This window comes from Macaca thibetana, chromosome 13, assembly GCF_024542745.1.
Source record: "Macaca thibetana thibetana isolate TM-01 chromosome 13, ASM2454274v1, whole genome shotgun sequence".
NCBI classification, from domain to species: Eukaryota; Metazoa; Chordata; class Mammalia; order Primates; family Cercopithecidae; genus Macaca; species Macaca thibetana.
Window position 1 is genome coordinate 78,133,052 of NC_065590.1, and position 20,158 is coordinate 78,153,209.

General features: G+C 42.4%; 2 protein-coding genes and 1 long non-coding RNA gene across 5 annotated transcripts in view; 1 reads left to right on the forward strand and 2 right to left on the reverse strand.

Moving 5' to 3' along the window:
* The window catches only part of CLIP4 (CAP-Gly domain containing linker protein family member 4), a 95,532-nt gene extending 77,349 nt beyond the window's left edge, over positions 1-18,183 (reverse strand). The window contains exon 1 of one of the 3 annotated variants that reach the window (XM_050753982.1): positions 17,912-18,183. The gene's annotated coding sequence lies outside the window, so the exon portion shown is untranslated. Of the gene's footprint in view, positions 1-615; positions 941-17,911 lie in introns of those variants that run through there. The other 2 variants (XM_050753986.1, XM_050753984.1) reach the window with 2 other exon arrangements.
* LOC126933840 (protein FAM136A-like) overlaps positions 1-20,158 on the reverse strand; it is an 879,973-nt gene that overhangs the window by 786,928 nt on the left and 72,887 nt on the right. The window lies entirely within an intron of this gene.
* LOC126933847 (uncharacterized) lies at positions 135-19,059 on the forward strand. The gene is made up of 3 exons (XR_007718740.1): positions 135-251; positions 18,255-18,568; positions 18,850-19,059. It is a non-coding gene; the product is annotated as an uncharacterized LOC126933847 (long non-coding RNA).

Below are 20,158 nucleotides of genomic sequence, written 5' to 3' on the forward strand. Positions count from 1 at the left end.
CTCTGACAGCCTGTCTGTCATCTGGTAGCAAGAAAGCGTTACTGGATACATAGTAAGTCCCCTTAATGAGGAGACCTAGTAAGACCATGGCCGAGGTTTGAAACATGGAGTCAACAGTTACATCTTATCAGCTGTCTCTGAGGCCTACAGCGGCTGCTTCATAGAGGCTGTACTTCTGTGTTCAGTGCGCACAGTGCCTAGCAGGAACAGATGTTGAACGAACGTCTGTCATTGTCTCTGCAAGAGCAGAGGTAAGCGCTCACCTCACCCCAGAGCATCTTTTCCTGTTAGAATCATTGATTCCATGGGCTGGGAAAAGCCCCCTTCCCAGTTGCCTGAATCCCTCCTTACAGTGTCTTCCCACCAAGCGGTGGTTTAACACCTCGCGGTGTAACAAGGAGCTCATTACCTTTTAAGGCAGTCATTTAATCTTTGATCAGCCTTTTGGAAAATTTCTTTCTACCTTAGAAGCTAAAATCCAGCTCCCTGCATCTCCCCATCACTGGATTTTGTTTCTGCCTTGGGAATTCTTAAGTCTGACTCCAATTTATCCAAGACACGCATTACCTATCCCTTAAGCTACTCCTGATATGACATGGTCACAATCCCACTCACCAGCATGTTGAGGGATTCTCTTGGATGCATCCCAGCTTGTCCAGAGCTCTCTTAAATGTGATTATCAGGAATGAGTGGGTGGCCTGCCAAGTGCGGAGAGGAAAGAGACTGCCACCTCTTCTTAGGTCCTATGCTTGTGTTAACAAAAATTCACCATATCAAAATAGTTGCTAGGAGCAGTCACATCACATTGTTGAATCGGGTGGCGCACACTGTTGACTAAAACCCACAATATTTAAATACGTGACCATCCCCAAGCCTGGTCAGCTGCCAGTTTCTCTGTCTCTGCAGGCTCAGCATCTGTGAGTGCTCTCAGAGATAATGTGTAACACAGATACTTCCTCCTCCCTCTGAAGAGTCCGCCTCCCTTTCCCTGCTTTCATCATACCCTCTTCTTGTCTGACCCACCCATCTCTTTAGCTGGTTAAAAGAAAAAAGGCAATCTGCCCTTGGTTGGCTTCAAGCACCTATAAATGAGGCCGATTGTCACTGAACCTCAGAAAGTCATAAAGATCTGTGTGTAACAGAGGAGCTATTGGTGAAGTTTCCAAAGGTATACAGTTCACTTTTACTGGTGATTTAAATTATCCCTCTGAAATACCACTATTAGTCAGTGACAAGGCATGGCCGAGTTGTTATTAGCTATAATAAAGATCTCTGTTAGAACCAGTCAGGCCACTGGCTTTATCTGCTACACCCAAACACCGGAATACATAGGCAAATTCCCAGGATACCAAGCCACCAGAGTCTCCCACTCACTTAGTGGCCTTTGTTCAAAAATCTGACGTTACTCCTTTACACCATCATCAAGAATGCAAGTGCTCGTTAGAGTCATGCTTCCTAGAGTACCTCATGACATACAAGCTTTAGAACCAGGTATTGCCCAGTTAACAAGAGTGAGACTGGACAATGATACACGGCCAGAACTTGGAACTTGAACTATTCATTGGGGTGGGAAGGCACATGGGGATGTGGACCAACTGTAGCTGCTGAGATTCAATTATATCTGGAGACACAAAGTTCCTGAAAAGTGTAGCAATAATCCACAGTGTCAGGAGGTGATCGACTTACTGGTCAACATCACGGTGTGGAGAAGGGGCATTACTCACTGACCACTGTAAAGGCACTTGGCCTATGGAGAGCTTACTTGTCTTCACTTTACAAATGAAGAAACAGACTCTGGGAGGCTGCGTGACTTGCTCCATGTAGCCAGGGGCAGAAATAAGATTCAAACCTAAGTCTGTCTGATCTGAAGACCTGTGTTGATTCACTACTTTGCTAACCTACACAGGCTGTCTTTGGGGGCATTAAACACCCAGAATGGCTGCATAGGGCAGCATGCAGAAATTCAGACACTCGGCAGCATGGAGATCTGTCAGCAGCTTTCAGGACCCCCACCATGATAAAACGGTTAGAGGAAATAGCAAAAGAAGACAAGGTCACTGCTTTTACATGGACTGGATATGGGGTAGAATATCATCAGTTTCTAAATTGTGAGTGTATAGGGGGCCTAGCCCTTAGGACCGTGAGAGACACCCAACTGTCAGAATTGGGGCACCAGATTGGAGTTCAACTAGTAGAAGTGCTTAAATGCAAAAGATCAGAGCACTGGGCAGAGTCCCTAAAATCTTCCTGTCTGCGATATTTACAGATATGATGATCAGCATCAAAAGCCTAACAGAATCAACAAAGTATTAGAAGTAATGTTAGCTCAGCAAGGTTGCCAAGTACAAGATCAGTTTCTAAAAATCAATAGTTTTGTCTACATCAGCAGTAAGCAACTGGGAAATGTAACAGACAATAAGAAACCATTCACAATAGCAATAAAGTTTAACAAACTCTAAAGCATAGTATCCAGGAATTAACCCAACAACTTGCAAGAACTTTAAGGAGAAAATTTTAAAACTCAATTTAAGGACATAAAAGATTGAATAAGTGAAGAGATATAGCATGGATAGGATGACTTTACATTGTAAAAATATCCATTTAGTCTCCAAAGTAAATGTTATCACAACCAAAATTCCAGCAGAAACTAAATTTTTTGAGAACTCAACAAACTTATAAAATATATAAGGAGAAATACATTTTAAACAGTGAAGTCAATTTTGAAAAACCAGAGAAGACCTGCCATGCCAGATATTATGTCATTGCCACATAGTAATAAAAATATTATGGTACTGGTATAGGAATACATAGAGCAAATAGGAAACAGAATGAAGAACTCGGGAGCAGACCCATGTATAAATGGGACCTCCATTTACACAAAGGTGGTACCACAGATCAATGAGAAAAATATCAATTATTTAGAAGATGGCATTGGGGAAACTGGCTTTAATTTATCAAGAAAAAATAAAATTGGGAGCCCCATGTTGTACCATATACAAAGGTGAACTCCAGATAAATGGAAGACCTACATATGATACAAAAGAAAATTCAGGAGACTATCTCTATAATGTGGGTTAGGAATTTACTTCGTAAAACAGGTTTGCAAAAGCACAATCCTTGAAGCAAAAAAAATTGTAGGACTTGACTGCATCACAATTACGGGTTCCCTTAAGAATACCATAGAAAAAATTAACAGATGGCTAACATATTGGAAGAAGACATGTGGTATGTTCAAAAGCAACTAGGGATTAATATCTGAAATGCATGAGGAACTTTTCACAAATCAAAAAGAAGTCAATATAAAATATTTTTTAAAGCCAATATAAAAATGCAAAAAGTATAAGAATAGGCAATTCACAGAAGGAAAAGCCAGAATGGCAAGTAAGCATTAAAGAGATACTCAACCCCACTTGTAATCAGAGAGTGGGAATGTAAAGAGTGTGACACACCCCATAGCTACCAATATGCTGGTCTATGTTTTAAAACCAGCTCTCCAGGGAAGGAAAAGTCCTAATGTACAGTGTTTGCCAATTTCCTTGGTGCAAATACTCTGGGTACTGCCAGTTTTCAGCTACCAGTGTAGTTCAAGGTCACCAAAGAAGTTGGGAAAAAATGTGCTTTATCAGCTCTCATGAACTGTTTTCAACACACCACTGCTTTACCCACCAGCATGGCAAAAATCAGAAAGATAATCCTAAATATTGGCAAAGATGTGGGGAAAGATCCACTGCTGATGGGAATTTAAACTGGTAAATATATTCTGCAGATCAACCTGGCAGTGTTTAGTGAAAAAAATTAGCAGTGTGATTTATGACTCAGCAATCACCCTCCTGGATATGCCTCAGAGAAACCCTTACAATGGTTCTATAAGCACTTTCTTCATGCAGTTTCCAGGAAGTCAGTTTCTTGCTGGAACTCGGGAGGTGGAAGTTGCAGTGAGCTGAGATCATGCCACGGCACTCCAGGCTAGGGGACAGAGTGAGACTCCATCTCAAATAATAATAATAAATAAACAAATATCATCTCTGTTTTCATGATTCCCAAATTTCTATCTCCAGCCCTGAACCTCAGATGTATATCCAACTGCCTACTCAACATCCATTCTACAGCATACATTACATATCACAAATAGAACATGTTCAAAATGGAACCCTTCTCCATAACCTTCCCTATGTCAGTAAATGGCAACTATTCTTCTTTTTACTCACTGGAGTCATCCTTTCTTCCTATCATATTTCTGGATTCTCCAAACCAAACTCCCTGTCTTCATTCTTCAAAAAGTTTATGATATCATTTATTGAGTAAATTAACGTACCATAGAAATCCTTACAAATCAGTAGCCACTGGAGACCCCAGGAACCTCCTACTGCTTCTACCTGGGCTTGCCCTCCTCCAATCTGTCTCCTTTGTCAAGGTTGCAGGTGGGGACTGCCTGCTGAAGTAGACCACAAACTGAAGAGGACTCCACTGAGCCACACGAGCCTTATTATCTGAATGGGGTTTCGCATTCATGGTTGTACATTAGAATCACCTAGATACCTTTTGCAACATTAAACCCTAAAGACCCCCTCACATATTTCAATTCAATTGACCTAGCTTAGTTTCATGCTATTCTATGTTTATTTTTTTTTTTTTTTTTTTTTTTTTTTTTTGAGACAGAATCTTGTTCTGTCACCCAGGCTGGAATGCAGTGGCACGATCTCAGCTCACTGCAACCTCTGCCTCCTCGGTTCAAGCGAATCTCCTGCCTCAGCCTCCTGAGTAACTGGGATTACAGATGCACACCACCATGGCTGGCTAATTTTTGTATTTTTAGTAGAGACGTGGTTTCGCCATGACGGCCATGCTGGTCTTGAACTCCTGACCTCAAGTGATCCGCCCACCTCGGCCTCCCAAAGTGCTGGATTACAGGCATGAGCTATCAGGCCTGGCCCTATTCCATAAATTTCTTTTCCCTTTTCTTAGCCCTACTTCCTGAGAAGATACTAACAAAGGAATTTGCATGTTCCTACATGGGGCCCTGCTCCCCAGACCCTCCAGTTGCTGCCACTCGCAGACATCACATGATGCAAAGTCTTCTTTATAATTACAGCTAGATTGGAGGCATATGTTCTAGTGCTCTATAACTCTGTAGGATAACTATAGTTAAAAATAATATATTATATGGTTTCAAATAGCTACAAGAAGGATATTGAATGTTCTCAACACAAAGAAACAGTGAATGTTTGAGATGATGGATATGCTAATGACTGTGATATGATCACTATACATTATATGTGTTGCAACATCACTGTGTACCTCATGAATATATGCAATTATTATGTATTAATTTTTAACTTTTTTTAAAATAAAGTAAGTCTTCTTAAAGCCTACATAAAGGAAGATGGAATGAAAGGAATGTTACGGCATCAGGATGAAAACTGCCACTGTGGCACAAGAACTAAGTTTTGGATACCAGCCACCCCCCCAAATTTTTGACCAATAAGACACCTCTAGAAGCATCTTTGGCACAAAAATAGCATAAGCCAGTTACCATAAGGATGTCAGTCCAACAATCTTCCCAGCACCCACCACTGAAACTGACTCTGACCAAGCCTCTAGAAATAACTATTATTTTATAGAAAATGTAAGCATAATAAAAATCATTTTTTTAAAACACCATGAGAATGCAATCGTCCAAGGCCAAAATGTGGGAATTTCTAACAGAGCAAATAGCCCAATTCTGACAACCAAAAAGTAGCTGAGGGGAATGGTTATAGACCGGAAGAGACTTGAGAGCTCCATCCACAGCCTGCAATGTCCAGACTTCCTTTGGATCTGGATTCAGACAAACAAATGTGAAAATATTTCTGAGACAAATGGGGGAAATTTAACCTGGACTGGATTTTAAATTATATTTTACAATTGTGTTCATTTTGGGAGGTATGATGATCATGACATGATGGTCATGTTTCTATTAAAAATTCTTGTGTGTTAGACATCCATACTGAAGTATATATGAAAAATGTTTGAGGTCTGGGATTTGCTTTAAAGCACTCCCTTAAAAATAAGTGTGTGGTGGAGGCATAGATATAAAAAGGATGATAAAATATTGATCATTATTAAAGCTGAATGGTGGGTACGGTAGTCTTCTCTTATTGGCAATTTCACTTTCTATAGTTTTAGTTACCTGCCATCAACTATGGTCTGAAAATATTAAGTGGAAAATTCCAGAAGTAAACAATTCATAAGTTTTAAATTGCACACCATTCTCAGTAGCATGATGAAATCTCACACCATCCTGCTCCCTCCTGCCTGGGATCTGAATCATCCCTTTATCCAGGGCTTCCACACTCCACACTGTACATGCTCCTTATCCATTAGTCAATTAGTAGCCAGCCCAGTGATCAGATCGACTGTCAACCCATCACAGTGCTTGTGTTCAAGTAACTCCTGTTCTGCTTAATGATGGTCACAAAGCACAAAAGTAGTGATGCTGGTAAAATTGTTATATTTCATCATTAGTTATTATTAATCTCTTCCTGTGCCTAATTTACAAATTAAACTTTATCATAGGTATGCAAGTTTAGGAAAAAACATAGTATATATAGGATTTGGTTCGGGCATCCACTGGGAATCTTAGAACATATCCCCTGTGGATAAGGAGGTGGGGGACTACTGTATATTATTCTTTCTTCTTTTTAGCAATTTGAAATGTTTTCCATAATAGAAAGCTTTAAAAAAAAAAAAAAGAAAGAAAGAAAGAAAGCAAGCAACTCCAAGAGGGCAGGAATTGTCATCTATTTCTGTCACTGCTATGTCCTAAGTACCTAGAGTAGTATCTAGCACATAGTACTAACTCAGTAAATGTGTGTTGATTGAATGGGCCAGGGTTTTTCAAGATTTCAGTCTCAAAGTCAGGTGCAGCAGCATGTGCTTGTAGTCTCAGCTACTTCGGAGGCTGAGACAGGAGGCTCACTTGAGCCCAGGAGATAGAGGATGTAGTGAGCTGTGACTGTGCCTGTGAATAGCCACTGCACTCCAGCCTGGGCAGCATAGTGAGACCCCATCTCTAAAAAAAATTTCAGTCTCAGCCAGGCGTGGTGGCTCATGCCTATAATCCCAGCACTTTGGGAAGCTGAGGCAGGTGGATCACAAAGTCAGGAGTTTGAGACCAGACTGACCAACATGGTGAAACCCCGTCTCGACTAAAAAATACAAAAAAATTAACAGGGCGTGGTGACAGACACCTGTAGTCCCAGCTACTCAGGAGGCTGAGGCAGAACGGCGTGAACCCAGGAGGCGGAGCTTGCAGTGAGCCAAGATTGCGCCACTGCACTCCAGCCTGGGCGACAGAGCAAGACTCCATCAAAATAAATAAATAAATAAAAATTTAAAAAATTTTAAAAAGATAGACTGTCATGTCCCAGGAATTTAGAAATCACACAGAAGCTGCCTGTGTATCACACGCACATGCACAGGAAAATCTGAGGTGTTTACATATCACTAAAGTACCACTGCGTTGTCTTCCCGACAGCTGTTTACAAAACCAATCCACTCTCATCCCAGTTGGCTGCTGTAAACCATCAGAAGCTTTAATAACATCTTGGCCGGGCGCGGTGGCTCAAGCCTGTAATCCCAGCACTTTGGGAGGCCGAGACGGGCGGATCATGAGGTCAGGAGATCGAGACCATCCTGGCTAACACGGTGAAACCCCGTCTCTACTAAAAAATACAAAAAACTAGCCGGGCGCGGTGGTGGGCGCCTGTAGTCCCAGCTACTCGGGAGGCTGAGGCAGGAGAATGGCGTGAACCCGGGAGGCGGAGCTTGCAGTGAGCTGAGATCCGGCCACTGCACTCCAGCCTGGGCGGCAGAGCGAGACTCCATCTCAAAAAAAAAAAAAAAAAAAAAAAAAAATAACATCTTGATTAGGAGTTGAGAAAATGTCAGACCCACTGGAGCTGCCACAGAGTAGGGAGAAAGCAGCTTGCACCTTGTCAACAATGGATCAGATGACTCACCTCGCCAAAGAAAGCCACTGACAGACTAATTAGCTGGTACTAAGTCATGAGAAAGTCTCCTTTGTGACAAAAGCGGCATTCATAATAAGATTCTTTCTGACATTCTCCACCTAATCATATTTGAAACAGCAGGGGATAGTTAAGGTAAAAAATAAATGAGAATTGCTTTTTGAATTCACATCGAGTTCAACACAAGAAGAATAAGCTACTGTCTAACTTTTTAAGGTCCATCAAAATATATCATGCAATATCTTTATCATCATCAAGATCATCACAACCAGAAGGCACTGGGTGGCACTTACAAGGGCAACAGTTTGCATACTGACCCATCAAATCATCAGCAATATGTTGAGTACCTTCTACTTGAAAAGCAGTATGGAAGCTGGAATCAAGTGCAAGATTCACTCCTTGTTTCCTAGTAAAATAGAGAGCGTCATGGTTGCAAGGGGTGGGGAACCTGAATTGGAACCCCAGAATCACCTCTCTCTGCAACCCTAGCAAGCCGCTTAACCTCCCTGAGCCTCAGTTGGTTCCTCTGTAAAGTGAGATGAGGAATACCTGCCTCCAAGAGTCATACAAGCCTGACTCAAAGTGAGTGCTCAATGAATAGCTGTGATCATAAGACACAAGCATGAGAACAGAAACCACCCACCCACCAAAGAACAGTGCCAGTACTGGGATTTCTCAAGATGGAAAACACATTGCAGGATGGGGTGGTCCGGAGAGTCTTCAAGGAAAAGACATATTTTGAGCTAAGTGAGGAGGGTGATGAGATCTACTTATGGAAATAAGGAGCTAGCATTTACTGAGTACTTAAACTATGTGATGTGCGTTGTTCTAAGTACTTTCATTCTTTGACTCCTATAAGATAAATATCATTTTGGTTTCATTTTTTTCCAGTTGGAGAAATCAGGTCATAGAGCAGTTAAGTAACTTATCCAAGATCACATAGTAAATAGAAAAACCAAGATTTCAGCCCATGCAGTCTAGATCCAAAGATTAAATGCTCCATCTCAAAAAACAAACAAACAAGCATAGATTAAATGCTAAACCACAATACCTTGCAAGAACAAAATATTAAGAGGCCGAAAAGTTCAGTGTGTATTTAGATGATGGCAATTGAAGAGCCTGTCTGTGTCAGTCCATTCAGGCTGCTATCACGGAATACCATAGACCAAGTGGCTTATAAACAACAGAGGTTTATTTCTCATGGTTCTAGACTCTGGGAAGCCCAAGATCAAGGCACTGGCAGATTCAGTGGCTGGCAAGGGCCCTCTGCCTGGTGCATAGACAGCCATTTCTCAGTGTAGCCTCACATGGGGGAAGGAAAAAGGAGCTCTCTGAAGTCTCTTTTATAAAGACACTTAATTCCAAAGGCCCCACCTCCAAAAACCCCTCACAATGGGGACTAGGTTTCAACATGATTTGGGGGTACACAAACATTTAGTCCCTAGCAGTCTAGCTGGAGTAGACCCATGGTAAGACACTGGCAGGACATGAGCTGGAAAGGCAGGCTGGAGCCAGACTAGGCCAGAAATAGCCTTGAATGTCACACTGAGGTGGAGAGGCTGTCCTTTGGGAACAAGGAAAAGCCAGCATGGGTTTCTAAAGAGAGAAAGACTGAGGAGTCTGTCAGCAAGGTTCAAAATGGAAATTCCTGCCTAACCTTTGTGCTCCATGTCTGTTACATTCTCTTAAAGAAAAAACCTGAACATTAAAAGCATATAAAAAATTTCAGGCCGGGCGAGTGGCTCACGCCTGTAATCTCAGCACTTTGGGAGGCCAAGGTGGGCGGATCACAAGGTCAGGAGATCAAGACCATCCTGGCTAACACGGTGAAACCCCGTCTCTACTAAAAATACAAAAAATTAGCCGGCATGGTGAGGCAGGAGAATGGCGTGGAGGCAGGAGAATGGCGTGGACCCAGGAGGCGGAGCTTGCAGTGATGCGAGATTGCACCACTGCACTCCAGCCTGGGCGACAGAGCAAGACTGTCTCCAAAAAAAAAAAAAAAAAAAAAAAAAAAAAAAAAAAAAAAACTTCAAGCACTTTGAAGAAAGATTTAGCAACAGAAAAGATCGTTACCTTGAGATTCTTTTACCAATTCAACTTAGATTTCTTTAAAATAGCAAATGATTTTTTACAAATGACTTCTTTACAAAAAAAAAAAGTTCTTATATTTAATGTGTGCTCAATACCAACCTGCATTTAAAATGAAATTGAGACAAGTTAGCCACACACCCTTGGGGGACGGAAATCTGTCGTTTCTGCCTTTCCTATCACACCTCATTAAACACATTGCAGCCTAACAATACCCACATATCATCATTTTAACCACTTGGTTATTATATAATAATGTAATAATATATAATCTTTTGGATACATGTTCACTGGACAAAAGTGGAGTCCCAGCAAAGAAACAACAGCTACATGGCTTCCTAGGGTGCTGTCCCATCCAGCAAGGTGCTGACTGGCTTGCTGCGCACTTGCACCCTGCTCCTCCTAGCACCCTGGCTTCTGTTTCTCCAGCCTCACCCATACCCTAACTCAGACTTCACAGCAGGATGCCTCTCAAGGCTCAGCTTGTCAAGTGATACACCACACACCTACCTACCAGGGAGTTGCATTTTCAGCAATTGAGAGGCATTGTTGCTCATAGCAATTGCCTAGCATCTTTGCAAACAGAATCCAGTGGCATCATGAAAACGTGTGTGCCTCTATTGCAAAGGCCTCTAGTCATCCTCAGGTCTCAGCTGAATCTGAGATTGGCCACTCCCAAGCATGAGCTCCACACAGTCCTCAGCTCCTACAATCCAAAGAGACCCCAGAGGCTGGGCACGGTGGCTCACACCTGTAATCCCAGCACTTTGGGAGGCCGAGGCAGGTGGATACTTGAGCACAGGAGTTTGAGACCAGCCTGGGCAACATAGCAAAACCCTGTTGCTACCAAAAAAAAAAAAAAAAATCAGCTGGGCATGGTGGCATGTGTCTGTAGTCCCAGCTACTCAGGAGGTTGAGGCTAGAGGATCACTTGAGCCCAGGAGGTGGAGGTTGCTATGAGACAAGATCTCACCACTGCACTCTAGCCTGGGTGACAGAGTGAGACCCTGTCTCAAAACAAAAGCAAAAACAAATAAACAAAAACAAAGAGACCCTAGAAAAGAGATTTGGCCTGTGAAGGGACTTCCTACTGCTGACTTGTCAAGCACTTACTGAGTAATTCTCAGTATGAGTAAATACCATAAGACGTGTCCCTTTCCTTAGGGAGTCCATAGTCTAGTCCATAGGGAGAGAACACAATTAAAACCCATGAAAAATGAGAAGATAGAATCCCAATGTTAAAGTCAGACGTTACGGCTTGCCCAGGACTGAGGGGGTTCCTGGGATGTGGGACTCAGTTTAAAAACAGAGCAGTGCTGGCGGAGTGTGGTGGCTCATACCTGTAATCCCAGCACTTTGGGAAGCCAAGGTGGGTGGATCGCCTGAGGTTAGGAGTTTGAAACCAGCCTGGCCAACATAGTGAAACCCCGTCTCTACTAAAAATAAAAAAAAATTAGCTGGGTCTGGTGGCGGGTGCCTGTAATCCCAGCTACTCTGGAGTCTGAGGCAGGAGAATGGCTTGAACCCAGGAAGCGGAGGTTGCAGTGAGCTGAGATCAAGCCATTGCACTCCAGCCTGGGTGACAGGAGCAAAACTCCATCTCAAAAAATAAACAAAAACAAAAACATAAAACAGAGCCGTGGGCCGGGCGCGGTGGCTCAAGCCTGTAATCCCAGCACTTTGGGAGGCCGAGACGGGCGGATCACAAGGTCAGGAGATCGAGACCATCCTGGCTAACATGGTGAAACCCCGTCTCTACTAAAAATACAAAAAACTAGCCGGGCGAGGTGGCGGGCGCCTGTAGTCCCGGCTACTCGGGAGGCTGAGGCAGGAGAATGGCGTAAACCCGGGAGGCGGAGCTTGCAGTGAGCTGAGATCCGGCCACTGCACTCCAGCCTGGGCGACAGAGCGAGACTCCGTCTCAAAAAAAAAAAAAAAACAGAGCCGTGCCACGAAAACTGAAACAAGTTGGTCACCCTGCAGACAGATCAACATTCAAGTTCTTAATTAGCTTTGGAACCTTAAATAAAATAACCTCTCAAAGACTCAGCTCCCTCATTTATGAAATGGGTATTATAGTAGTACTTACTTCGTCATGAATCTTATAAGAATGTAAGTTACGGTATGAAAAGAATTTAGCACAGTGCCTGATGTTGAATAATTGCTTAATAAGTGTTAATATTGTATATAAAATTAATAAGTATAAGATAGCATAGAATGAAATACTGAATTAAAGACTAAATCGGGTGTTTTAGAAACTGAAAAAAAGGAGATCAAAGAAAATTGGGTCATTAAGAACAGGCTTTGTAGACATAGGTTGACAGGTAAAATATAGGTTAAATTTAAATGTTATACAAATAATAATTTTTAGTATATGTCCTACATTTTTAAACATTTTTTTAATTATCTGAAATTAAAATTTAACCAACTATCTGATATTTTATGTGCTCAAAGTGGTAACCCTGTATAGAGAAGGTAGAACTTAAATTATTCTTTGGAGGGAGGAGGAGGAAAAAATACCAGGCCCGGGGTAAAATGAGCAACAGCGGACTAAGGCACGGGACAGGCTGGTAGGTTTTGAGAGGGAACACCTTGAAATCCAGGCCCAAGAGTCCAGACTTGATGCAGAATATATGGGGGAGTTTCAGGGAAGGTGCTGAGGTCCTGGGGCAGGTTAGGAACCAAAAGGAAATGGTGCAGAGGATACAGTGGCTCACGTCTGTAGTCCCAGCACTTTGGGCCGAGGTGGGCAGATCACTTGAGGTCAGGAGTTCGTGGCCAGCCTCGCCAACATTGCAAAACCTTGTCTCTACTAAAAATACAAAAATTAGCCGGGCATGGTGGTGGGCACCTGGAATCCCAGCTACTCAGGAGGCTAAGACAGGAGAATCACTTGAACCCGGGAGGCGGAGGTTGCAGTAAGCTGAGATAGTGCCACTGCATTCCAGCCTGGGAGACAGAGCAAGACTCCATCTCAAAAAAAATTAAAAAAATAAAGGAAGTGGTGCTTCAGAGAAGGAATGAGACACTATGTGGGAAAAGAATGGATCTAAGCTGCCTCTGATGTTTTGAACGCAGTGACTGTGAGAGGGACGAGAGCCAGGGAGTTTGTGGCTGCTCTTGCACTCTTGCAGTCAAGCGGGCAGTCTGAACTCGGGTGGCAACCGTAGGGGTGGGGGCAAAAAAACAACAGAGAAGGGGCAGATGCCTAGAGAGATTGTGAAGGCAGGTGATGTTTGTAGGGCAGGTGTGATCAAAGTTGTGTATATGTCCTTTCACTAACAAAACTTTCTCGTGTCCCTGCAGTCTCACTGATGACACAAATAAGCAATTCCACATAAATCTAGAGAGGCCTGTTGAGATAAGGTAACTAAGACCAAGAAAGAAAAATTCTGTGCCCTCCTTGCTCTTCCCCTAGTAGTGAGAAGCGATTAAAGCAATAGGGTTCATTCAGTTCCCTCATTGCTTTCCTCCCCACAGGGTTTTCCTGACCACCAGAAATGACAAAGGCCTTCAAGGAGAGTGAGTTCAACCCAGGCAACGCGCTTGGAGAACTCAGGGCAATTTCCCTGTAGGGTCCGTGTTGCTATTTGTGACCTCCTAAGCTGTTTGCTTTCTTCCTATGTGCATACACAAAATTCTACCCTTGTGGCAAATGAAAAAGCCGGGGTAACCATTTGGTAGCTTTCCCCCAGAAATGCAGTGCTTCTCCTTGGCATGAGCCTTTAATTTTTATTCAAAGAAGCAAATGGTGCAGAGTATCTGCCTTAAGATATATGTGAAGCCAAACACCAATGGTCCTGGGAAAACCAGATCCTAAAGATCTGCTCAGAAACTCAACTCTAAGCCTCTTATCAAGTTTTGATTCCTCACAGCAACATGAAGGACTGTGATGGTTAATACTGAGTGTCAACCTGATTGGATTAAAGGATGCAAAGTATTATTCCTGGGTGTGTCAGTAAGGGTGTTGTCAAAGGAGATTAACATTTGAGTCCATGGGCTGGGAGAGGCAGACCCACTCTCAGTCCGGGTGGGCACCATCTAATCAGCTGCCAGCACAGCCAGAATAAAAGCAGGCAGAAGAACATGGAAAGACTAGACTGGCTAAGTTTTCTGGGCTCCATCATTGCCCCCATGCTGGATGCTTCCTGCCCTTGAACATTAGACTCTGGCTTCTTCAGCTTTTGGATTCTTGGACTTACAGCAGTGATTTGCCAGGGGCCCTTGGGCTTGGCTACAGACTGAAGGCTGTACTATCGGTTTCCCTGCTTTTTCTTCTTTTTACTTATTTTTTCTTTGCTTTGCTTTTAAAAAAAAAAAAAAACCATCCTGTTGTCCAGGCTGGAGTGCAGTGACACAATCTCGGCTCACTGCAACCTCTGCCTCCCAGGTTCAAGCGATTCTCCTGCCTCAGCCTCCAGAGTAGCTGGGATTACAGGCATGCACCACCACACCTGGCTAATTTTTGTATTTTTAGCAGAGACAGGGTTTCACCATGTCAGCCATTCTGGTCTCAAACTCCTATCTCAGGTGATCTGCCTGCCTCGGCCTCCCAAAGTGCTGGAATTACAGATGTGAACCACTGCACCTGGCTGGCTTTCCTACTTTTCAGGTTTTGGGACTCGGACTGGCTTCCTTGTTCCTCAGCTTGCAGACTGTCTATTGTGATCATGTGAGTCAACTCTCCTAATAAACTCCCCTTCATTTATCCTATTAGTTCTATCCCTCTAAAGCACCCTAATACAATGACCCTGTCCTGTTTGCTCTTCAAAGTCACTTCCCACCTCTGCCCAATGTGATATGTGATAAAGCCCCTCCCTCTATCATTCCTGCCTCTGTAACCTTGCACAGGCCTTTCCTTCTGCTTGGACTTTGCCTGTAATCTACCTGCACCTCTCCCATTCCTATCTTACTTCCAGAGCCTTCCTCCTTGCTGAGGAGGACACACGTTAAAACCAAATTGTGCACTATTTTGTAGTAATTACTCATATGGCAGCATTTTTTTCCCACCTTCTCAGTGGGATTGTGAACTTCATGGGGGCAGGGAACATTTCTTGTGCATGTCTAAAAGCACTCAATATCTACTTACTGCATTAAACTTAAATTTTAAATTTGCAACAAATGTATCACACTAATGGAAGAGATTAATAGTAGAGGGAACTGTTGAGGGGCACATAGGGATTCTCCATACTGTTGGCTCGATTTTCTAGAAACTAAAAAATAAAGTCTATTAATTTTTTAAATATTTAATTTCATATTTTTTCCAAACCCTGAGTATTTTCTCTTTCAAGAGACATAAGAAATCAATGAAAGAAAAAGGCAAAGAGGGGATTTAAAAGGTAGACTGATATACAAAAGTCAGTTGCGGCCAGGCATGGTGGCTCATGCCCGTAATACCAGAATTTTGGGAGGCCAGAGTGGTCAGATCACTTGAGCCCAGGAGTTTGAGACCAGCCTGGGCAACATGGCGAAAATCTTATCTCTACAAAAAATACAAAAATTAGCCAGTATCATAACCTAGTCTCAAAATAAATAAATACGTACATTAAAATTTAAAATAAAATAAAATGTTAAGTCAGTAGCTTTCCTATATACCAGCAGTTAACAATGGGAATTTAATTTAAAACACAATACATTTTACATTAGCATCCAAAAAGAGAGACAGAGTTATGTATAAATCTAACAAAATATATTCAAAATGTATATAAGGAAAACAATAAAATTCTGATAAAATAAATCAAAGAAAATCTAAATAAATGGAGAGATATTTCATGTTTGTGGACTGGAAGACTCAATAACGTTAAAATGACAGTTCTTCTCAGCCTGATCTGTAGATTCAGCGCAATCCCAATCAAAACTCCAACAAATTATTTTGTACATGTTGACAAACTGATTCTGAAGTTTCTGTGGAAAGGCAAAAGACCCAAAATAACACAATCTTAAAGAACAAAGTCAGAGGACCGACACTACAGGCTTAAAGATATACTGCAAAGCTACAGCCATCAAGACTGTGGAACTGGCAGAAGAATACACAAATAAATCAATAGAATCTAATAGAGGCTCAGAAATACACTCACTCAAATATAGCCCACTGATAATTAACACAGGAGCAAAGACAATTCAATAGAAAAAAAAGTGACCTTGGGTTTGCTTATGACTTTTTAGATACAACACCAAAGGCATAATTCATGAAAGAAGAAATTGACTAGTCGAATTTCATTATATTTTTTCAATTCTGCTCTGTGAAAAGTCCTGTTAAGACAATGAAAAGACAAGCCACAGACTAGGAGATAATCTTTGCGAAACACATATCTGGTAAAGGCTGTTATCCAAAATATACAAGGAAGTCTTAAAATTTAACAAAAAGAAAATTCAATTTTTTAAATGGGCAAAAGATCTGAACAGACACCTGTAGAGGACTACGTGCTCGCAAACGAGGCGTTCCCAATAAGTCCTGCTCTTGCAAACAAAGCAGGGCGTTCCTTCCCTGCAAACAGGGAGGACAAAGGAGCCAGCTGCAAACAGCAGACCCTGGGGGCTTATTTATGTGTAAACATCTTGAAAATCCAGAAAGTCAGGGAAAGGTCAGAAAAACAACAATGTGTCTTGTGACTTGGCAACATTCCACAAATGACTGTATAAAATAAAGCAGAGCGCGCCATTCGGGGCAGCTGCCATGTTTGTCTTGTGTTGTGTTGTGTTGTCTTGTGTGTTCATTCCTTTGTTTAGGAAACATGCAGACCCCAACAGACACCTCACAAAAGAAGATATACAGATAGCAAACAAGTATGTGAAAAGATGCTAACATCATATGTCATTAGGGAATTGCAGATTAAAACAACCATGAGATACCACTACAAACCTATTAGAATAGCTAAAATCCTAAACACCAACACCACCAAATGCTGGTGAGGATGTGGAGCAACAGGAACTCTCATTCATTGCTGGTGGGAATGCAAAATGATAAGGCTACTTTGAAACATCACTTGGCAGCTCTTACAAAGCTAAGCATAGTCTTACCATATGATCTAACAATCATGCTCCCAGGCATTTACCAAAGGGATATGAAAACTTATGTCCACACGAGAACCTATACATGAATGTTAGTAGCAGCTTTATTCATAATTGCCAAAATTGGAAACAACCAAGACATTCTTCAATAGGCAAATGAACAAACCATAGTACCTCTATACAAGGGAATATTATTCAGCGATAAAAAGTAATGAGCTATCAGGCCACGAACAAACGGAGGAAACTTAAGTGCATACTGTTAAGTGAAGAAGCCAGTCTGAAAAAGCTGTGTGAAACTATGGAGACCGTAAAATGATCAGTGGTTGTCAGAGCTGGGAAGGAGGGCAGGAAGGATGACCAGATGGAGCACAAGAGACTTTTAAGGGCAGTGAAACTCTTCTGTATGATACTGTAAGGGTGGGCATATGACATCATGCATTTGTCAAAACCCATCAAATATAAAACACAAAGGTGAATCCTAACGTAAACCATGGGCTTTAATTCATAATAATGTAGCAACACGTATTCATTGATTGTAAGAAGGAAAAAAGTCAATTGTGAAGCATTTTTAATACTCCGTTTAGGTTTGGAGTGCTGAACTTTCTGATCATTCTATTACGTACAAAAGGTTGCATTCCTGTAAAATATGTCAAAATTGCCTCTCAGTATATATCCAGTTACTGAAATCCATACTCATCTGTCTCATACACTGTGTTCAGGATACTCACCTCTGCCTTAGCAGAAATGAGTTTCCTCAGAGGGCTGGGTGGACAGGAGAGTGGTTGTTTAGTGAGACTTACCCAAACCATGTGACTGTCTTCTCAGTGTCACGTAGAAAAAGAATTTTCAGTCCCTCATGGGTCTTTCTCAGCAAGAGTATAGACTGTTCAGTGTGTTGGTTGGGAGTGCATGAAAATAGGTGTTTTCATGCTGCACTCCCTGAGGCCCCTATGCAGATCCGATTACAGAAAGCCTGGTGGTGGTGGCAGGCTTCAGCAGGCCTCCCTTAGAGTCCTCCTTTGAGAGCACCAGCCAGCGTCCCCACAGGCAGCACATGCACAATAATGGCATTGCGGAGGTGCTATGGAGACCAGATTTAAAGGGCCGGGTGCTATTAATTATGACTCTTCACCTACCTCATAGGTGGCCAGCAGCAATAGCAGAGGAAGAAGAAACATTAATGGGGCCTGGACTTCCACTTCACAGCAAAGTAGCCCAGGAAGTTTGAGGAGACTCTCTCAAAGTCACCGTCAAGTCGTTAAGGACCTGGGTCACCCTGCATCCCCATCTGGGGCTCCTTCTATATCAGTTTTCCTGAAGCTTAGTCCAACTTCTTGAAGTGGGCCAAGAAAAGGCTGTTTCCAGAATCGGATATTGCATCTCTAAAACACAAGCTTCACTGATGTCGTGGAGTCTATGAGACACAAACTTTATGTCGTGTCATGGAATCCGGGATGGTAAGTACAGAGGGAGGGAGCAAGCAGCCCATCAAAGGTCACAAAGCACCTTTGGGTGCCGGGAGTGGTCACTACCGGAGGCTCAGCTTAGGAGGGCAAAACACTTCCCATCTTTGCTCAAATTGCCACATCACCCAGGACGAGGCTGCACGGGTTTCTCTGACTCATGAGGGACCTGTGGCTCCACTGCGTTTTGAAATCGTGCTCTCTAACATGCTCTAAGGAGCAGAGGAGGGCAGTACAAATCACTGGTCTTTGTTGATTTTCTCTTCTGCAAACAGATCAGCCATCGCTTCACACCCAAGGAAAGAACTGCTGTCCAATGCCAGGCCCAGAGCTTCTTGGTTTGTGGCAAGTCTTTGGAAAGATAATTCATTCATTTTAGCTGAAAATACCCCGTGTTTTTCTGGTCTCCCTACTGAAAAAATGAGTATGATACACAAAACATGGTGCATGGCTCTAGCTCTTAATAAATTCCAAGCCTTTTTGACCAAACCATTACTGTGTAATTTCTAGGAGAAAGCTGCTCCGCTAAAAAAAGAAAAAAAAGAAAAAAAAAAGAAAATTCCAGTTATCAGGATCATATATTTGTTTTTTGTTTCTTTTTTTTTTTTTTTTTTTGAGACGGAGCCTTGCTCTGTCACCCAGGTTGGAGTACAGTGGCACGATCTCAGCTCACTGCAACCTCCACCTCCCTGGTTCAAGCGATTCTCCTGCCTCCGCCTCCTGAGTAGCTGGGACTATAAGCGTAAACCACCATCCCTGGCTAATTTTTTTGTATTTTTAGTAGAGATGGGGTTTCACCATGTTGGCCAGGCTGGTCTCGAACTCCTGACAGGGTCATATATCTGTTTAAAAATAAAAAGTATTGTGCTAATGGCATAAAGAACATTTAAGAAATTGAGGAGGTACCACTCTGTGGAGCACATCGAGGCGAGGGGAGCCTTGGAGCCTCTGGGACTTTCTTCAAACAGGAAGCCATTGGCTAGGAGCTGGGGAGATCGCAGTCTATATTGAAATACCACTGCTGACAGAATAGAAGTTGCCTATGATGAGTGACTTCTCCCTGCCCTCTTTCAATATGAACGTGAATTCTCAGCCATTGTCTTCCTAATAGAAATCCTTAACCTAGAAGTGTTCACTCCTGGTTTCAAAAGGAATAGCCAACCCCTTAGAACCCAGAATTTTCTATAGGCTCTCATTCTTTTTTCACATCTATAGCAATAATTACTATCTATACTGAAGATCCTAAAGAGCTGAAAGATCTCAAAATACAACCAGAATCACGCACAAAAGACTCTGGAACCTGTACTACAGTAAGCAAGCATGTCACCTGAGAAATCATTAGTCTTGCTCACTCACAGCTCTTGACTCAGCTTTGTGAAGAAAACATGTTGTTTGGAGCACACATGTTCACATGGCCCACTCCCTATGTTCATGCAGAAGGCATAGAGCTTTGCTATATAGCATATAACCATCTCTAAAGCATCAGCCAAGAACACTATAGGAGACGCAGCAGTTAATTAGTAAAGTGTTTAATAAAAGTATGATTTAAGGGTGTGGGCAAAGTTTAGGGAAACCCTCAGAAAA